Source organism: Pan paniscus, chromosome 10 (genome assembly GCF_029289425.2).
Source record: "Pan paniscus chromosome 10, NHGRI_mPanPan1-v2.0_pri, whole genome shotgun sequence".
NCBI lineage: Eukaryota > Metazoa > Chordata > Mammalia > Primates > Hominidae > Pan > Pan paniscus.
Window position 1 is genome coordinate 69,625,012 of NC_073259.2, and position 19,848 is coordinate 69,644,859.

Genomic DNA, 19,848 nt, shown 5'->3' on the forward strand with positions numbered 1-19,848 from the left:
CAGCCCTGCCCACCACACAGCAGAGCAGCAGCCAGTTTTGTTCTGACCTCCTGACTTCCACACCTCACATGTTAAAGTTCAGCTCCACTGCACTTGCTCCTCTCCTAGGACTTTTCTCCTTGTAGCATGAGCATCCCTGTCAGTGAGACAGAGCTGGATGGTATTAAACTCTAGAACGCCTCTGTAGCCAAAGCTAATAAACAATGGAAAGAAGGGTGGATGGTGGAAAAGAAAGATTCTCTGTGTGTATATGTGTATTTTTAAACTAAGAGGAAAAACATTGCAAATGGAATTTCAGTAGAACAAAATCTTATCCAACAGGAAATTTTAAATGATTCTAAGAAATACCAAAGAACACAGACTGTTTACAGAAAAACCAATGGATGACAACATTGCCTCTAAAAGGACTTGCTGTTTGAGAAAAAAAAAAAAAAAGCAAAAACTGGCCTACACCCACAAAGCAAATAGCTGTAAGGGATGATGGGAACAAACTGGAATGTGGAATTCTTTGACCCACATTTTTATAGCAAATAAAAATAAAGGATTTCAAGTGTAATCCTAGGAGGGTAGGGGGAAAGAAATCAAAGAAACCAAATGGCTTAGAACTAGCAGAAATAATTTCCGGAAAAAAGAGGCTCTGGGCATATATGGTAAAGGGAAAAATATCAGTATCTCATTCAGATGTATTGATCTCTTAGGAAGGGATTTGGACTTTTCCTCCAAACACCTTCTTCCAGTGAAGTTAGTGCTCACTGGAGCCCAGATGGGAAGCAAGAAGTTAGAGCTTCCAGAAAGTCCACTCACAGATACAGGTGGTTTTTGAGTCAAGCCAAGGGATGTGTTAACCAGCTTACTCTTCTAGGTAGTAGAATGCCAGTTACAGGCTAGGCACAGAGCGGGAGAGACAGGGTTTGCTTGGATTGTAATCCATTTTAAGAATTTCTATAAATACAATATTTACCCTCAAGGCATGCTTTATTGGTTTAGGGTCATGCTTTCTTTTTGAATGACAAAAGTAATCCAATACAGAAATATCTAACCACTGTGCAAAGGAGATATGAACATATACTCCATTCATGACACATGATACAAATGCAAAATACAGTTTACCAGAGGGAACCTTCCAAACACAGAAGTAGCAGAGCTCATGCAATCCCGCAAGTTATCTTTCCCAGGAAAAGCATGCTTAGACTGGGACTAGAGAGATATAGTCACAAAAGGACCTATTCCACAATGCTCTACATACATATAGAGAAAGGTGATCATGTACCAATGGGAGCTTGCAGATCAACCTGTTCAGAAGGGAAGCTATTCCTCATCTCTAAAAGAAAGATAATAATTGTACTTACTAGCTGGGTGCGGTGGCTCACGCCTGTAATCCCAGCACCTTGGGAGGCTGAGGTGGGTGGATCATATGAGGTTAGGAGTTTGATACCAGCCTGGCCAACATGATGAAACCCCATCTCTACTAAAAATACAAAAATTAGCCAGGCATGGTGGTGGGCGCCTGTAGTTCCAGCTACTCAGGAGGCTGAGGCAGGAGAATGCCTTGAACCCAGGAGGCGGAGGTTGCAGTGAGCCAAGATCGTGCCACTACACTCAAGCCTGGGTGACAGAGTGAGCCTCTGTCTCAAAATAATAATAATAATTGTACTTATCTCATAAAGCTATTAGAGAGATTAAGATAATTAATACTTATAAAAGATGTAGAACACTGCCTACACATAGAAAGCAATTTTTCAATTAAAAAATATGTATCAAATACCAACTATGAATCAAGTGCCATTTTAAGGGCTGAAAATGCAATGGTGAAAATGGAGCTTCCATCTAGTGGGAGTGAAGATAATAAACAGCACAGCGTATAATACAATGTCATGTAATAATAAGCACTCTAAAGAAAATAAAGTGATGGGAATGCTTTTTGTACATAGGGTGGTAAGGAAACGCCTCTATGAGGAGATGACACTTGACAAAGACCTGAATGGAGTAAGGACACAAACCATGTGGCTATCTAGGGGGAAGAGTATTCTAGGCAAAGGAAACAGCATGGGCCAAGGTCCTGAAGCAGGAGCATGCTCAGGGTATTCCTGGGATAAGAAGGCGGGGTTGGGCACGGTGGCTCACGCGTATAATCCCAGCACTTCAGGAGGCTGAGACGGGTGGATTGCTTGAGGTCAGGAGTTCAAGACAAGCCTGGCCAACATGGCGAAACCCCGTCTCTACAAGAAAAAATACAAAAATTAGCTGGGCCTGGTGATGCATGCCTGTAGTCCCAACTACTTGGTAGGCTGAGGCAGGAGACTGCTTGAACCCTGGAGGTGGATGTTGCAGTCAGCCGAGATCATGCCACTGCACTCCAGCCTGGGTGACAGAGCCAGACTCTGTCTCAAAAAAAAAAAAAGAGCTGTGAGCAAAAAATATTGGGAAATGAGATCAGAGAAGTAGGCAGGGGCCACATCTTGCAGGGACTTGTAGGCTATGATAAGGACTTTGGATTTTGACTAAGAATAATGGTAAGCCATGGGAGAGGGTTAAATGGTGAAGTGACATTATCTAATTCATGTTGTGGAGGGATTGTAAGAGAAAGAAAGTAGAAAGAGTTGTTAGGTAGCAATACTCCAGATGTGAGATGATGGTGCCTTAGGCTGGGTGGTGCCAGTATTTGTCCTGAGTGACAGCTGGCAAGTATGGTGATGCCATTCTTTCAGATGAGAATCATCCAGGAAGGAGCCGTTGGGTTGGAGGTATTCAAAAGTTTGGTCTTGGACATGTTAATTCTGAAACATAAATTAGACATCCAAACCCAGTAGGCAGCAGCAATGAGATTTACAGCAGTTGACCATTCATCAAAATAATGCTGCAGCAAGCATTCGCCAAGATAGGTTTGAGGGCCTGTGTGGGGAGCACTGCAGGACACTGGCAAGGACCTATGAGTCAATGGCAACTACTATGGATGTCAAGGCATTGGCTCCCTTCAGGAAGACTGAAGGAGAAAGGAAGGAGCGTGGCTCAGAGGCCCTTCTGGAGTGGTGTGAACTGCAGTAGGGTGAGGTGACATCAACTGCATTTGGGGAGGTGGGGGAAAGGGGTTTCTCAGCTGGGTCCAAATAGCTCCAGTGTCTCACTTGGGATTTTGATCTATTTATAGCTTCTGAGGCTGAGGGTGGGGGGATGAGGCAAAGATCAATCACTTAATATTTCTGAACCTCCTGCTTTTATCTATTAAGGAAAACAGACTATTCATAGTAATAAGAGCTAATCATTGAATATTTTTCTATATATTGCATACTGTACTAATCGCTTTATAAGCACTGCCTCATTTTATCTTAACAATATGCTGGGAGGCAGATGTCAGCTTATAGATGAGGAACAGATTTAGCGAGAAGAAGTAACTTTCCCTGGGTCACAGAGCTTGCATTTATTTATTTATTTGTTTATTTATTTATTTTTATTTTTATTTTTGAGATGGAGTCTTGCTCTATCACCCAGGCTGGAGTATAGTGGCACGATCTCAGCTCACTGCAACCTCTGCCTCCCAGGTGCAAGCGATTCTCCTGACTCGGCCTCCCGAGTAGCGGGGACTACAGGCACGCCACAACTCCCGGCTCATTTTTGTATTTTTAGTAGAGACAAGGTTTTGCTATTTTGTCAGGCTGGTCTCAAACTCCTGATCTCAGGTGATCCACCACCTCAGCCTCCCAAAGTGCTGGGATTATAGGCTTGAGCCACCATGTCCAGCCACATAGCTTTTAAATGGTTAAGAGACAGGGACTAGAATTGAAATCCAGATAGTCTGACTCTAGAGACTGCTACAATGTTCTGCTTCCAGCTGTCATGTACTATTTCTCTAGGATAAAAGTCACACCTCACATATGTGTTAACATCCTTCAGAGCCCTCCGCAGGAACACTGGCATGATTAACTTAGGTGCCTTAAGGCAACAGCAGCTGGCCAGCACCAAACGACTTGTTAAACTAAATAGTGGCTCCCAGCCTCACCATGGACATTCAGATGTCCATGTCCTAAACTCTGTAACCTGTCGCTGTTACATTTATGGCAAAAGGGATTTTGCAAATGTGGTTAAGTTGGCGATCTTGAAATGGGGAGATTGTCCTGGATTAGCCAAGTGGGCCTGATGTAATCACAAGGGTTCTTCTAAGAGGGAAGGTAATGTGAAGGTGGAGGTAGAGAGAGACTGAGATTTGAAGGTGATGCTACATTGCCACTTTTGAAGACAGAGGAAAGGATCATGAGCCAAAAAGTGCAAGGAAAACAGCTCTAGAAGCTGGAAAAGGCAAGGAAACATATTCCCCTAGAGTCTCCATAAGGAAGCACCCTGCCAACACCTTGACTTCACCCAGTGAAACCAATTTTAGACTTCTGGCTTTTGGAATTACAAAAGAATAAATTTTTGTGTCTTTAAGTTGCCAAGTTTGTGACAATTTATTATAGCTGCAATAAGAAACTATTAATAATATGAATGGAGTGGGGTGGCAGGCATGGCAGCTACTGGATGAGGATGTCAGGGAGAGCTAGAACTAGTGCGGCGGTGAAAGCCCCTGGACATATTCAAGGATAGAATGGTCTGAGAAAAGGCTAAGAAGTAGCCACAAGCTGTTGAGCTGAGGATAGCTGCAATTTCTAACACATCCCACAGAAGGCTGGGCTTCTGGAAAGGTCAGGATAACTATTTAAAGGATTGTTGAGTCAAAGGAACCTCTGCTGGTCTGACCAGGCTTTCTTCATGGTGCAGGACTGAGGAGACCATGCATCTACTTGGTGAGATGGGGACCCAGGTGCTTTGCTGGTCAAGCAGTGGCACCTTGGCTCAGCACACAGCACAGTGTTTTATACATAATGGGGCCCCCTTAAGGTTTGTCCCTTGTGGACAGCGTGACTCAGAAGTAGGAAACACATACACATATCCACCCGCATACATACACATCTCAGAGTTGAGACAAACATTTTCTCATTCTAGATTTCTAAATAAGCCCTAAAAATAAAAGCCCTGAAAAAAATTCTACCCAAATGTACAGGATTAAAGAAGAATAATCAGATGTAGGGCGTGGCTTTTCTCTAAGGAAATTCGTGCCATTTATCACAGATACTCAGGTCCATGAGCACTCCACCCACAGCAGTGGGAAATGTCAACGTTAGCAAGGAGAAGTTACCACTGTACCTGATTTATCATGGCCTCTGGGGTAAAACTGCAAACATATGCTATATTAATTAGCTTTAATCAACCATTGTGTAAGGAATTGAAATACCAATACTCTATCATTTTTAAACAGGGCAGTCTGAATTTCCTAATGTTGGCCTCTGGAAAGACTACTTGCCAACACACTGGGAGTATTTCTTGATTTGCTCCCAAGGAAAGCATTATTCACAGAAAGACATTTTAGCATTTCAGAGCTCTGGAGCCCTTAGTTTCAAACACTCTTGGTTTGAGTGACATTGAGTCAGAACTTAATGGTTTTTGGCCTATAGTCAGCAAGATTTATGAATCAGACTCCAGATACAATGCCATTTCTATTATTAACTTCTTTTTACTGATTATAAATACTGTGCAAGAGCCTGTGGCCTGCAGTGCCACAAGGTCCATCTCAAATGCTAAGGTTCTCACAGTGGTGGTCACACAGGCATTTCCTTTACAGTATCCAGTTCATACTCCTGTTCTAGCTGTGGTTGGTGGTGACAGAGGCAGTGATGTGAGGCTGCTGCTACAATAGCAGGGAGTTTCCGGCCCCAACCAAGATTAGAGGTGCAGGCAGGCAACCCCAGCATCAATTGGTATAACTGATTTCATAAAGCTATGAAAAGGAAGTCAATCTGGGAGAGAGATAGACTCTAGCAAAATGTAAGTGTTACATTTACCCCTCACCTGATGAACTCCTACTCACACTTCAAGGCTCAATTCAGATGTCTGATGGAGATACCATGAGATTGCATGACAAAGCTTAGCAGAATTATGGGAAGGGCTTCTTCCACACCTTGGCTTAGAACAGAGATGGTTCTGGGGTAACACAGACTGACAGGAAGACAGTAGCACCTGAAGGGATAAAAAAAAATTACAGTGTATGTCATTGTAGAAAACATAGGAATGCAGAAAAGTGTACAATAAAAAAATCCAAATCACCCATAATAGAACCACATGGATATAGAACTATTAGCAATTTACTGCATTTTAAAAGGTATTTTATTTCCAGACAATTTTTTAATCATTAATAAATTATGGCAAATCCATATGATACAGCCAGTAAAATCAATTTTTCAAGAATATTTAATGACTTGGGAGAATGTTTGTGATGCAATAAAAATTCATGTTGTACTTTTTTCATTATGATCTAAATTTTGTAAAAAGAAAACATATACACATCTGTATATATACATTTAAAACTGCTGAGGATTAATAAACAAATGAATTATAAATGAAAAATAACTGCAAATTCTTTGTCACTCTCTAAGTCATCCCAGCCCACCCCTGAGTTGGGGTCTATTTCTTTTCCTTCTTGAATCTGTTTAGGCCTGAGACTGATTTGACCAATAGAATACAGGATAAATGATTCTGTGATAATTCTGGGCCCGGCTTTTTAAGAGGACTGGAAACTTCTAATTCTTCCCTCTTGGAACTCAGCTGCCAGGCTACGAAGAGACCCAAGCAGCTATGGAGGAGCCATGTTGAGGATGATCATCCCCTTTGGCCAACAGCTGTAGCCGGCACTGGCCAGCATTCTTGCCAGCTTGCCAGGCATGTGAATGAACCATCTTGAAAGTGGGTCCTCCCTCCTCCAGCGAGGAATACACAAATGGTGTATTTCTGTCGGCTAAAATCAGAGATCTTTGTGACTTTTCCTCCTTTGTTCATTGTATTGCTTTCTTCCACTTAGCTTCTTCATATGTCAATATTCCCTTCTTCAATTTTTGATAATATGCCTGGATGATTAGTTAAGATGATTTCTCATTAGAAAATGCTGTGGGAAAATACACATATATACACATATTTTATGTAAGTGGTTTCCCAGTTTTCAGCAGTACAATAACCATTTTTAACTAGGAAGACATATTTTTTTCAAAGACTTGTCCAAAAACATACCAGGTTGCTGTTTGGTGCAATAATCAGGTATTTATTAGAGAGAAGTATAAAGGCATGTGAGAGGCCGTGTGCCTCTGACTATCTGATTCAGGTCAGGTGAAGGTTGGCTGTGTTTTCTAACTCAATAAATGGACTGTTTAATAAAAGGTAATTTAGCCAAGTGCAGTGGCTGACACCTGTAATCCCAGAACTTTGGAAGACCAAGCCAGGAGTTTGAGACTAGCCTGGGTTACATAGCAAGACCTCGTCTCTACAAAAAATTTTAAAAATTAGCTGGGCATGGGAGTGTGTGCCTGTAGTCCCAGCTACTTGGGAGGCTGAGACAGGAAGATTGCTTGAGCCCAGGAGTTCAAGGCTGTAGTGAGCTATGATTGAGCCACTGCATTTTACCCTATACAACAGAGCGAGACCCTGACTCTTAAACAAAAAAAGGTTATCTGCCTAACGTATTCAGCCATACCAAAGCCAGGGGTGCCAACCATATTGTTTCTGTCTTTTGGAATCATTCCAAGATACAGAGCTCTAAGAGAGGATATTCCATGCTGTAAGACCTTAGTAGCATAAAACATTCCCCTGTCCAGAATTGCTTTGAAAATTCTGACACCTCTCCCCGCCAAAAAAATACTGGACAATAATACATTCAACATCGCATTAGGTCCGAATATGAATAACTCATTTTAATTACTTGCATATATTTAGTACAGCATTACACAATGTTCACATGCCTGCTATTTTAGGAACAATAAGACTTTGAACTTAATCCTTAGTGCTTTTGCCTTAAATCCAAGATAGGACAAATTTGGACATACGTCTGCAGGACTACTCCTCACTCCTAGGAGGAAGGAGATTCTTCAGAATCAGCTCTATTCATGTGTTTGTAGTAAGCCATCTCTGATTTTATTCACAATACTTCTGACACCAAACATGGGGTTTTCACTCACATCAATCCATTCTCTAACTCTTCGAACACCAACTAAGTGTTCTACAATTCAATTCAATTCTGACACCATCTACCCAGAGTGAGTGCAGACCCCACAGGTTAAGGGCTTGGTCCCACAAGACTGTTCCCACTTCAGACACCAATTGCCAGTTTGGGCCATTCATACTCCTGAGCAACTGGTTATAAAGTAGGGTGATTCCTACAACCCTCTCCTCAGGTTCACAGACCTCAAGACAGTGCTTTACTTACTATTCCCAGTTTCTTACAAAGGATACAATTCAGGAATAGCCAAATGGAAGAGATGCATAGGGCAATGTATGGTGGGGTGGGTGGGGATGGGGGAGGAGTTTCTAAGCCCTCTTTGGGTCCCCACCCTCCTCCCAGCACTTGGATGTGTTCACCAACCCAGAAGCTCTCCAAACCCCATTGTTTAGGGATTTTTTGTTTCGTTTTTGTTTTGAGATGGAGTCTTGCTCTGTTGCCCAGGCTGGAGTGCAGTGGCTCGCTCTCAGCTTACTGCAACCTCCGCCTCCTGGGTTCAAGCAATTCTCTTGCCTCAACCTTCCGAGTAGCTGGGGGTACAGGTGTGCGCCACTACACCCAGCTAATTTTTGTATTTTTAGTAGAGATGGGATTTCACCATGTTGGTTGGCCAGAATGGTCTCGATCTCTTGATCTCATGATCCACCCGCCTCGGCCTCTCAAAGTGCTGGGATTACAGGCGTGAGCCACCGTGCCCAGCCTGTTTAGGTTTTTTTATGGAGACTTCATTACATAGGCATCATTGATTAAATCATTGGTGATTAGTGAATGAACTCAAACTCCAGCCCCCTTCCCCTCACTGGAGGTTGAGGGGAGTGGGAAGGCTGAAAACTCCAGCCCTCTTATCACATGATTGGCTCCCCTGGCAACCAGCCCCTATCTTGAAGCTATCTAGGGGTCCACCAGGAACCACCTTATTAGCATAAATTTAGGTATGATTGAAAGGAACTTGTAATGAGTAACAAAAGATGCTTTTATCACCCCTATTGCTCAGGAAATTCCGGGAATTTTGGAAGCTATGTCAATAACTGGGAACTGGCTGGGCATGGTGGCTCATGCCTGTAATCCTAGCACTTTGGGAGGCCAAGGTGTGTGGACCAGAATTTCAAGACCAGCCTGGGCAACATGGCAAAACCCATCTCTATAAAAAAAAATCTAAAAATTAGCCAGACATGGTGGTCCATGCCTGTGGTCCCTGCTACTCAGGAGGCTGAGTTGGGAGGATCACCTGAGCCTGGGGAAGTTTAAGCTGCAGTGAGCTGTAATGGCACCACTGCATTCCAGCCTGGAGGGTACCTGTCTCCAAACAAAAAATAAACAAACAAACAAACAAAAAGAACTGGAACAAAGACCAAATACATATTTCTTTTTACCACACCATCTTTCTGAGTTGTCCTTTAATAGCCCATGAACATAAACTCCCCACCCTCATAACTGTTTCTTTCTTCAGGGAGAGATACAAAACTTATTTCTTGGGTGAAGATCTCCACTTTAAGCTGCAGATTCACATTACTGTGCCCTTGGCAATATTAACTCATTCATTCATTCAGACAGTCAGTAAATTTTTTTTGAGGCATTGTTTTAGGTACCGTTCTGAGTGCTTCAGGTTTAGCCATGAATCAAAAAGATAAAATCTGTTCTCATGGAGCATAAATTTAGTGGGGGTAATCCAGTCAGTGAAAAAATGAGTAAACAAAATAATTTCAGGTACTGCTATGAAGAAAATATAACTCAGTGATGTGCTAGAGATTGTCTGGGAGACTACTTTAGATTCCATGCCAAGGGAAGGCTCTCTGGCAGGGGGTCTACAAAGGTAAGCCACCCTTCCCATCCCATCCTGGTCTGACAAGGAGGGGTTGAGAAAAACAAGCAGAACTTCTCTGTGTAATATGCAAAAAGCATTTTTCAATGCTTGTGGGGATGGGAAATAATCTTAGGGAGATTCTTTTCCTGTGAATTGATTTCTTTTTCTTAGAATGAATCACTATAGTTCAAAATTCCAGAAAAATTATAATCTTATGAGATCTTATAAGAACCCATCTCCAGCTCTTCTTAAATTTTGAATTTTCCTTCAGACATTGTTTCTGTTGTGTAATGCTTCTATCTTCTTTCCTTTTTTGCCTTCTCCTCTGATATCCCATTAGAAATAGAGTCATTTACTATTAAGTCTGGTCAACCACATGCATTTTGAAATATTTACTTCCCAATAAAAGTTAGATGAGTAATTTACATCTAAAAAGAGCTTCTACCACTGAATGTCTCGGTCATCACTTGTAAACATAACTTATATGACTTTGTTCACTTTTTTTTTTTTTTTTGAGACAGAGTCTCGCTCTGTCTCTCAGGCTGGAATGCAGTGGTGAGATCTCAGCTCACTGCAACCTCCGCCTCCCAGGTTCAAGTGATTCTCCTGCCTCAGCCTCCCGAATAGCTGGGATTACAAGCATGTGCCACCACGCCCGGCTAATTTTTTTTTTTGGTATTTTTAGTAGAGACAGGGTTTCACCATATTGGCCAGGCTGGTTTCGAACTGCTGATCTCGAGTGCTCTGCCCACGTCAGTCTCCCAAAATGTTGGGTTATGGGTGTGGGCCACTGCACCCAGCCAGTTCACTTTTCTTTTGCATTAATGGGCACCATGATATTTTGAAGAGGGCACAGAGTGGTGAAAGACCACGGGCTTTGGGGTCAGGTCTAGCTTTGAGTCCCTACTCTTCCATTTGCTGACTGAGTGAATGTAATCGAGTTACTTAATCTTTTCTGGATGGAAATTGTAGCTACATTTTAGGGCTATAGAATCAAAGATACTCAATGAAAATTGTCTGGCAAACACTAGGCACTTAATTCACAGAAGTTATTACTATTATTCTAGTCATGTTCAGTAATTGATATAAGCTCTTGGATTCTATATATGGTTTTTCTGACATTTCCACTTTTGCCTTTTAAAATCTGCTATGAATGTACTTGTAAATATAAACCTTGTGTCTTCCAAATGCAAAGGGGAAAAAAACCAATTAAGATTACATTGAATAGAAGTAAGTGTGCTGGAATTAGAGCTATGTGATATTGAACAGATTAATTTCCATGGGCTGTTGATGCAGTCATAAGCCTAAAATAATTTGGCAGAGCTAAACCAGACTAGCAAAAACAGACTTCTGAACTGGCACATAGCACAAAAGGTAGTTCTCCTTATGCCCAAATATAGATGTTGACTCATGCAGGCTGGGTTAAACATCTGAGGAACAAAGTGATATCACCCAAGGAGGCAGGATGACATCATTCTGCAAATGTTTCTCGTCTGTCTGGTTTTGGGGATTAGACCTTTTTAGCTCCTATTTCTCATAATTTCCATTGGTTGCTCTTAAATACTACCCTCCTTGAGAGATGCAACATCAGCTCCTGCCTATCTTTAAATTTCCTGTGCATTGCAAGTATTATTTTTCCTTGTCTGACATGGTATTTGGTTTCTACCTTACTAATTTTATTGAAAGTGGTCTCAAAGGAGCCACTAAAAATGGTCTAGTTGCTCAACCAAATAGCTTTCTTTTTCGTTTTCCTCTGGATCTGTGTACGGTGGTTGACACTGCTGATCGATTCCTTTTCCTTATCACTCTTTTTCTTTGCTTTCTTATGCTTGTCTCAGGATTCCTTTAATTTCAAAAGGCAGTTCTTAGGAGCCTCCTTCATAAATTTCTCTTCCACAACCCGCCACGAGATGTTCTCCAGAGTTACAATTCAAGACCTTTTCCTTGTTCACACACTCTCCCTGCCAGCACATTGCCCTGTGTCCCCACTCTTATGCACCTTCCCCCAAACTCAACCTGTTCAGGTCCCTGAACCTGCCCCAACTAAGAACCTTCAATTTTCTCCATTATTTTCACAATAAAGCCCAGGCAATCTTAGAAGACCGTTAAATGCTTTATAACTGGGTCTTAGCAAATCTTTAGAGCTTCGTCCTAACCACTGATGTTCTCTGCTCCTGCTCATGCTGTTTATTTATCTCTCTCCTTTCTGCTTTCCACAGAAATCTTGGAAATCCTCCAAGATCCAATTCAAATGTCACTTCTGCAAAATTTCCCTTAGCACCTTCCTCCCTGCTCCCCTGATGGAATTGGTGCCTTCATCACAGTTCCTATATGACTTTTTTGTTTGTTTGTTTACTAGTGTAGCATTTCCCACATTTTATTACTATCTGGTCTGGACTTATTTGTTTGTTCCCTTAAATGGTGATTTCTTGAGAGAAGTGACATTAACGTCTTTGTCTTATTATTATTCATACTACTCATCACAGTACCTTGTAGATAACTGTGTTCTCAAGAAACGTTTCTTGATTTGAATTTAACTTATTTTTCAAAGATCAGTCTTCTAATCAGGTGCAGTTGCATTGCTACTTAAAAGGAGAGTGAAAGAGAGAGAGAATCTTTGTCATCAGCTCATTGTATCTTAACTGTATTTAGGCTTTCATACCAAAGCTCTTTTCTACTCTCTACACATAATTCAACTGTGGGCAAAAGAAAGGTGTTCCATGCTATGTACAACCAACTCCCTGGTCAGCTAAAGTCTAGTGCAGAATCATCGGAAAGCATCGGAATGTCTAACTTGCTATATGGGAATAAAGAGTCTACTTAATTAAGTTGGATAAGCTCTTCCATGACATCAGTGTATCATTTAGTACATTTCTTCTCCTAGGAGATTAAATAGGGCCTGGATATATGTTATAATAAATGCACACAAGCTCTAATTTTGTTCAGCCAAATAAATGGTTACTTAAAACGAAGCCTGGATAGACTCAATTGTATCATGTAACTAAGCCAGACAGAAAAAAAGCCTTATTCTAGTGGTTGTGAAGTGCACTGTTTTTCTACTTTCAGCCACTCTATTTAGCCAAGATCTACTTCACTAATGATCTTTACTTCACCAATGAACAAAAAGAAGGTTGGAGGTTTTATAAAAGAAGAAACGTTACTTATTGGTTTTTCTGTTTGTTTGTTTTCTGAGACAGGGTCTGAGATAGGAATATTTAGTGGGTTTTTTAAAACTCAGGAGATCATAAAGGCAACAGAAAAAAAATCTGTTGTGAATGATGAAATCTCTACTGCTTAATAAGGCTGCATACAATTTATAATATATATTTCTATTAAAATAATTGATAGCATACATTGAGCAATAGCATGTATATGTTAAGCACTGGCTCAATACCTTATATGGATTATCTCATTTCCCCACAATAATCCCATGAGGTTGGAACTATTATTATCCCCATTTTATAGATGAGGCAACTGAAGGTCAAGTAACTCCCTAGTGTCACAGAACTACTAATCTGTGAACTATGAGTCAAAGTCTGACAATCCATAAGCAATGTGGCTAAGGAAATGTGGCCAGGCAGGTCTTACTCTTTGCTTATGCATTTTTTTCCAGCCCTGTCTTAAGGTTCTTAAATCCTTAAGGACTGATGCTTTGTCAGTTATATCTACAGAAGACTTTTATCTCTTTTTGAAGTATAAAAAGAAAAGGGAAAGGGAGAAATGCAAAGCAAGTCAAATTATATGAATGCACAGTTTTCTGCTCAAACCTTGGTTGATAGCTACATGTAGTTAAGTGGAAGCTGTGCTCAAAGTTCTGTAGGTCTTTCACAGAGGGTCTGGCTGCATCTTAGCAGAAATAAGTCTCCTTTTTCTGGTTCTTCCCTCTGCCTTCCCAGAGGAGCTCTATAACATGGAGCCCAGGGGGCTTGAGTACAGAATTATCAAGCACTGCCATGCAATTATTGTATTTACACAGACATTTCTTTTGTAAGCTGACATTTCTCCTTCTCTTTTTTCCAGTGTCTACCAGAAAAATTCCTCCATATTGTTTTTGAAGAGAATGAGCCAAAACATTAATGACTTATTAACCTATCCTCTTTTTAGCAGAAGTCTTGAAAACAGTACTTTGCCTATTTCCAAGATAGGCTACTTGCAAATATTTCTTTACAGCTGCCAGTTATTATTATTGTGGCATGATCAGTCTGCTCCTGAGAAAGGCGGCTTCCTACATTGTGTCTCCAAGAATAAATGTTACTAACATTAACAATAATCCATCTGAGGGTGTGGGAAAACAGATATCATATATTGCTTGTAGGAGTATCAATCAATTGGTAAAACTTTTCATAGACAGCAATTTAGCAATAGCTATTGACATTACAAATGTACTTATGATCATACGGATGATTCATAAGTGATTCACTGTAGCATTATTTTGTAACAGGAAAAGATTGCAGTCTAAATATCCATTCATAAGGTACCCAAATGCAAACCTAAAAAAGATTGAGAAAGCTCTATGGGTAATACAGAATGACATCTAAACTCTGTGTGTGGGGGTGTGTGTGGGTGGATGTGTGTGGCTGTTTATATACAGTACTGTGCTGGTAAATATGCAACAACCAGCCCCACAAGTGTAGATTCATAAATGCTGGTAGACAAAAAAAGATGAAAATGAAAAAGACATATTTTGGAGCTTCACTGGTACATCAATGACATGCATGATCTCTTTGCTGAATCAGATATTAATTTCAAATACTGGAAGGATATCACCTCAACTTTTTGTTCAGTTATTCACAATGATAAACTTTGAAGTTTAATTTGTATTATTAATATTTTTATCATCATTTTCTTAAGTCTAGATAATCAACAAAAAATCAATAGATAATCAACAAAACAAAAAATAGATTATCAACAAAACTAAAAATTAAGTCCTGATTTGTATCATTTGCTGATTTCTGTGGTGGAAATACTCCCAAAATGGCCAGTTTCAAGATATCAACATGTCATCATGGAATACAGAGTTGGGAAGAGACACGCATATCTCTATGTGCATCGTTATATAGTATTTCTACCATACGGATACAGCAGATGCAAATAATCTCAAGAGCACAGATAATAGTGAAATGTAGTAAAATGATTTGGAAGTGATTAATTTTTAGTAGTTATTAGCTTTTTATAACTTATTTAACTTATTAAAGTAATAAAGTAAGTTATTTTTAAACAATGGCTGTGTTTAATAACCAACTCACAAAATTCCTATAAATTAAACAATTGGCTCTCCTGAGTTGGTGTGAGCCAGAGCCAGCATACCGCTGTGTGTATAATTAATTTAAATTCAAATTAACAAATTCAATGCATTTATGTATTCAAGAAACAAATATTCATTTAGTATCTACAATGCAGAATGGTTGCTGCCCTCTTGGAACAGGGTCCCAGCAGAAAACAGAAAGCATTCTGTATGCTTTCTGTTTCCTTAAGAAACAGAAGGAAAATTCAATGAAGGGACTATTTACAAAGGTGTAAACAAGTTTAAGGAAACACAAAGAGATGCTGACATGTCTGTGAATATATGAGAAGATATTCAGATATTAAATTGTATACTTTAAGTGGGTAAGTTGTATGACATGTGAATTATATCTCCATCAAGCTGTTTTAATAAGAGAGAAAGAGAGGGTGATTCCCCCAGGGACGAACTAGCAATGGCAGGGAGTCATTAACATTCATATGGCTTATGGGGCAAGAAGAGGAACAGTGTTATCAGAGATCTGTGAGAGATGAAGACCCAGAGGAAGGGCTACCCAGCAAGAGCTGTGTTTAAAGAGAGACTTAATCACTGCCCCAACTGTAGCTCTAAAGCAGAGGGAGTTGGAGGGGTAGCCCAGACAGTCTCCTCTCCTGCTCTTCAATCTCCTATTGATGTCTCCCATTGGCCAAACTCAACTATAAGTGAGAGGGCAAGGGAACTTGAGAGATGCATTTATAAATGTCAACTCCCTAGGGCACAGAACAGATCCATAAGGGGTGGATAATGGATCTGAGGGCAAACAGAGGAGAGTCAGCACATACACACATACACACACACATACACACATACACACACACACACACACACAGACAGAGCGTTTTTGCCAATATGGTATATGTATAGAATATCTCTAGAAGAAACACAAGAAAATTATTAACACTGGTTGGCTTCAGGGAAGGAAGAAGATAGAAGAACGTAGGCTTTTCACTGTATAACATTTTGTGACTTTTCAATTTTGAACTATGTGAATATATTACCTATTTCAAAAAATAAATAGCATTTAAATTTAAAAAATTAAAATAAACCAAAACCCAAGTGATTTTGTGGCAGTCATTAAGGCTGTTCACAAATACACCGATTCTTCTCTCCTGAACACAGAGTAGGATTATAGTTCTCTAACCCTGTTGAAGTTAGCTGTTGGTCAATGTCTTATTTGACAAATGAAATATGAGCAGAACTAACTAACATAGGTCTCATTCAGGCAGAAGCCTTAAAAGCCAGTGCATTTATTGCCATTTTCCCATTTTCCTGCCTCAGGAAGTGTGGAAGCATCTATCTAGATGGAGTTCCTGTTAACCAGGGTCTATGATTTATAAGGAGCACACACCCACCCTTCTACAACCACTTCACTACAATGAACATGTAGCATAAGTGAGAAATAACCATTGTTGCTTTAAATAACTGAGCTTACGGGATTGTTTGTTACTATCATATACACTAGCCTATCCTCACTGATACAGGATTGAACAGGTGACTCCTGACATTATTTCCAAATCCAAAATACAAGGTTTTTAAGAATATTTCTATTTAGCCTCTTGTATTAAAAACAATCCACATATTTCCATCCACAGAAACATTACTGATTGTAATGATGGTATGAATATTAATTTATGAATATTAATACCAAGCCTAAATTTAGCAACTTATATCAGAGCTTCAAAAATACACACCTTTGGCCAGGTGTGGTGGCTCATGCCTGTAATCTCAACACTTTGGGAGGCCGAGGCAGGCAGATCACCTAAGGTCACAAGACCAGCCTGGCTAACATGGTGGAACCGCATCTCTACTAAAAATACAAAAATTAGTCGGGCATGGTGGTGCACACCTGTAATTCTAGCTACTTGGGAGGCTGAGGCAGGAGAATTGCTTGAACCTGGGAGGTGGAAGTTGCAGTGAGCCGAGATTCCACCACTGCACTCCAGCCTGGGCAACAGAGCAAGACTCTGTCTCAAAACAAAACAAAACAAAAAAACAAAACACACCCTTTGACCAAGCAATTCTACTCCTAAAAATTAATTCTAATGAAATAGACAACAATAATGATGAAATTTTATTGAAAGGTTGTTATACCCAGGTGCTATTTTAAGTGCTTTGTATAAATTAACTTAGAATGTTTATAGCAATCCTATGATACATAACCTATTATTATTACCTATTTGTATTACACTTTTATACAATAAGACTGAGGCTTAGAGATGTTAAGAAACTTATAAAAATTCTGTAACTATCAGGTAGAGTATTTGGAATTTTCATCTATCAGCTTGACTCCAGAGCCCATGCTTTCAACCACTATGATATAATTTACTGCTACTTCTTTTTTTTTTTTTAAGATGGAGTTTTGCCCTTGTTGCCCAGGATAGAGTGCAGTGGCGCGACCTTGGCTCACTGCAATCTCTGCCACCTGGGTTCAAGCAATTCTCCTGTCTCAGCCTCCGAGTAGCTGGGATTACAGGCGCCTGCCACCACGTCCAGCTAATTTTTGTATTTTTAGTAGAGACGGGGTTTAACCATCTTGGCCAGGCTGGTCTTGAACTCCTGACCTCGTGATCCACCAGCCTCGGCCTCCCAAAGTGCTGGGATTACAGGAGTGAGCCACTGCGCCCGGCCTACTGCTACTTCTTAAATAGATGTGTGTTAATCATAGCATTGCTTTAGAATAACAAAAGAGGGAAATAACTTTAATGTCTAAGTGTGAGAGAGTGGTTGAATCAATTGTGGTAGCACTATGTGATAGAATACTATACATGCACAGTCATTTTTAAAAATCACAAGGAGGCACATGAAAAGATATTGTGTCGGCAAAGATGTGGAGAAAAGGGCACCTTTGTACACTGTTGGTGGGATTGTAAATTAATACAGCCATTCTGGAAAACAAGATGGAGGTTCCTTGAAAACTGAAAACCATGTGATCCAGCAATCCCCCCTCTAGGTCTGTATTCAAAGGAACTGAAATCAGTATGTGGAAAAGATGTCTACACTTCCATGTTCATTGAAGTGTCGAAATCAAATAAAATATAGAGATAAACTGCTAATTCAAAACATTTTCTTTGGGAAGCAAGAATTGTAGTTCAGGACATACACATAGACTGGGTGGTCCTCCTTGAGTATGCCTGAAGAACAAAAAGAAGGTTGGAGGTTTTATAAAAGAAGAAATGTTACTCATTGTTTTTCTGTTTGTTTGTTTTCTGAGACAGGGTCTGACTCTGTCACCCAGGCTGGAGTGCAGTGGTGTCATCATGGCTCAGTGCAGCCTTGACCTCCCTAGGCTCAGGTGATCTTCCCACTACAGCTTCCCAAGTAGCTTGGATTACAGGTGCATGCCACCACATCTGGCTAATTTTCATATTTTTTTGTAGAGATGGGGTTTTGCCATGTTGCCCAGGCTGGTCTCCAATTCCTGAGCTCAAGTGATCCACCAGCCTTGACCTCCCAAAGTGCTGGGATTATAGGCTGAACCACCACACCCAGCCCCTACTTAATTGTGTTGAAAGAACATTCACTGGCACTAGTAAGGTTCTGGGGAGCTGGGGAGCTCTGACTGGTGAGTGAAGGTGGTGGGTAAAACTAATCTTAGAGTTGCAGCAGGTTGAGTAGCCATTAGGTAAAACTGGTTTCAGGTTACAGCAGGCAGTTTCAGCAGCCAGGTTTGCAGAGAATTACATTCTTGGAGCAATGTTATGAGCCCTGAGTACCTTGACTCTGTTTTAGTTCGGTATGACAAGAGTGACCTATTAAATAATTTGCATAATCAACGTTCACAGCAACATTATTAACAATAGCCACAGTAGAAGTGGCTGGCAAGTTGGCCAAATAGGAGCTGCTCTGGTCTGCAGCTCCCAGCAAGATCAATGCAGAAGGCAGGTGATTTCTGCATTTCCAACTGAGGTACATGGCTCATTTCATTGGGACTGGTTAGACAGTGGGTGCAGCCCACGGAGGGTGAGCCAAAGGAGGGTGGGGCGTCGCCTCACCTGCGAAGCATAAGTGGTCGAGGAACTCCCTCCCCTAGCCAAGGGAAGCCATGAGGGACTGTGCCGTGAAGAATGGTGCATTCTGGCTCAGATACTGTGCTTTTCACACGGTCTTCACAACCAGCAGACGAGGAGATTCCCACAGGTGCCTACACCACCAGGGCCCTGGATTTCAAGCACAAAACTGGGTGGCTATTTGAGCAGACACCAAGCTAGCTGCAGGAATTTCTTTTTCCATACCCCAGGGATGCCTGGAACACCAGCGAGATAGAACCATCCACTACTCTGGAAAGGGGGCTGAAGCCAGGGAGCCAAGTGGTCTAGCTCAGTGGATCGCATCCCCACAGAGCCCAACAAGCTAAGATACACTGGCTTGAAATTCTTGCTGCCAGCATAGCAGTCTGAAGTCAACCTGGGATGCTTGAGCTTGCTGGGTGGAGGGGCGTCCACCATTACTGAGGCATGAGCAGGCAGTTTTCCCCTCACAGTGTAAATAAAGCCACTGGGAAGTTTGAACTGGGTGTAGCATACCACAGCTCAGCAAAGCCACTGTAGCCAGACTGCCTCTCTAGATTCCTCCTCTCTGGGCAGGGCATCTCTGAAAGAAAGGCAGCAGCCCCAGTCAGGGGCTTATAGATAAAACACCTATCTCCCTGGGACAGAGCACCTAGCGAAAGGGGCCACTATGGCCACAGCT

General features: G+C 41.1%; 1 long non-coding RNA gene across 1 annotated transcript in view; it reads right to left on the bottom strand.

The window, feature by feature from the left end:
* Positions 1-19,848, bottom strand: part of LOC117975470 (uncharacterized) — a 59,107-nt gene that overhangs the window by 16,609 nt on the left and 22,650 nt on the right. Inside the window, exon 2 of the long non-coding RNA XR_008620432.1 lies at positions 5,881-6,048. This is a non-coding gene — a long non-coding RNA (uncharacterized LOC117975470). The remainder of the gene's footprint in view (positions 1-5,880; positions 6,049-19,848) is intronic.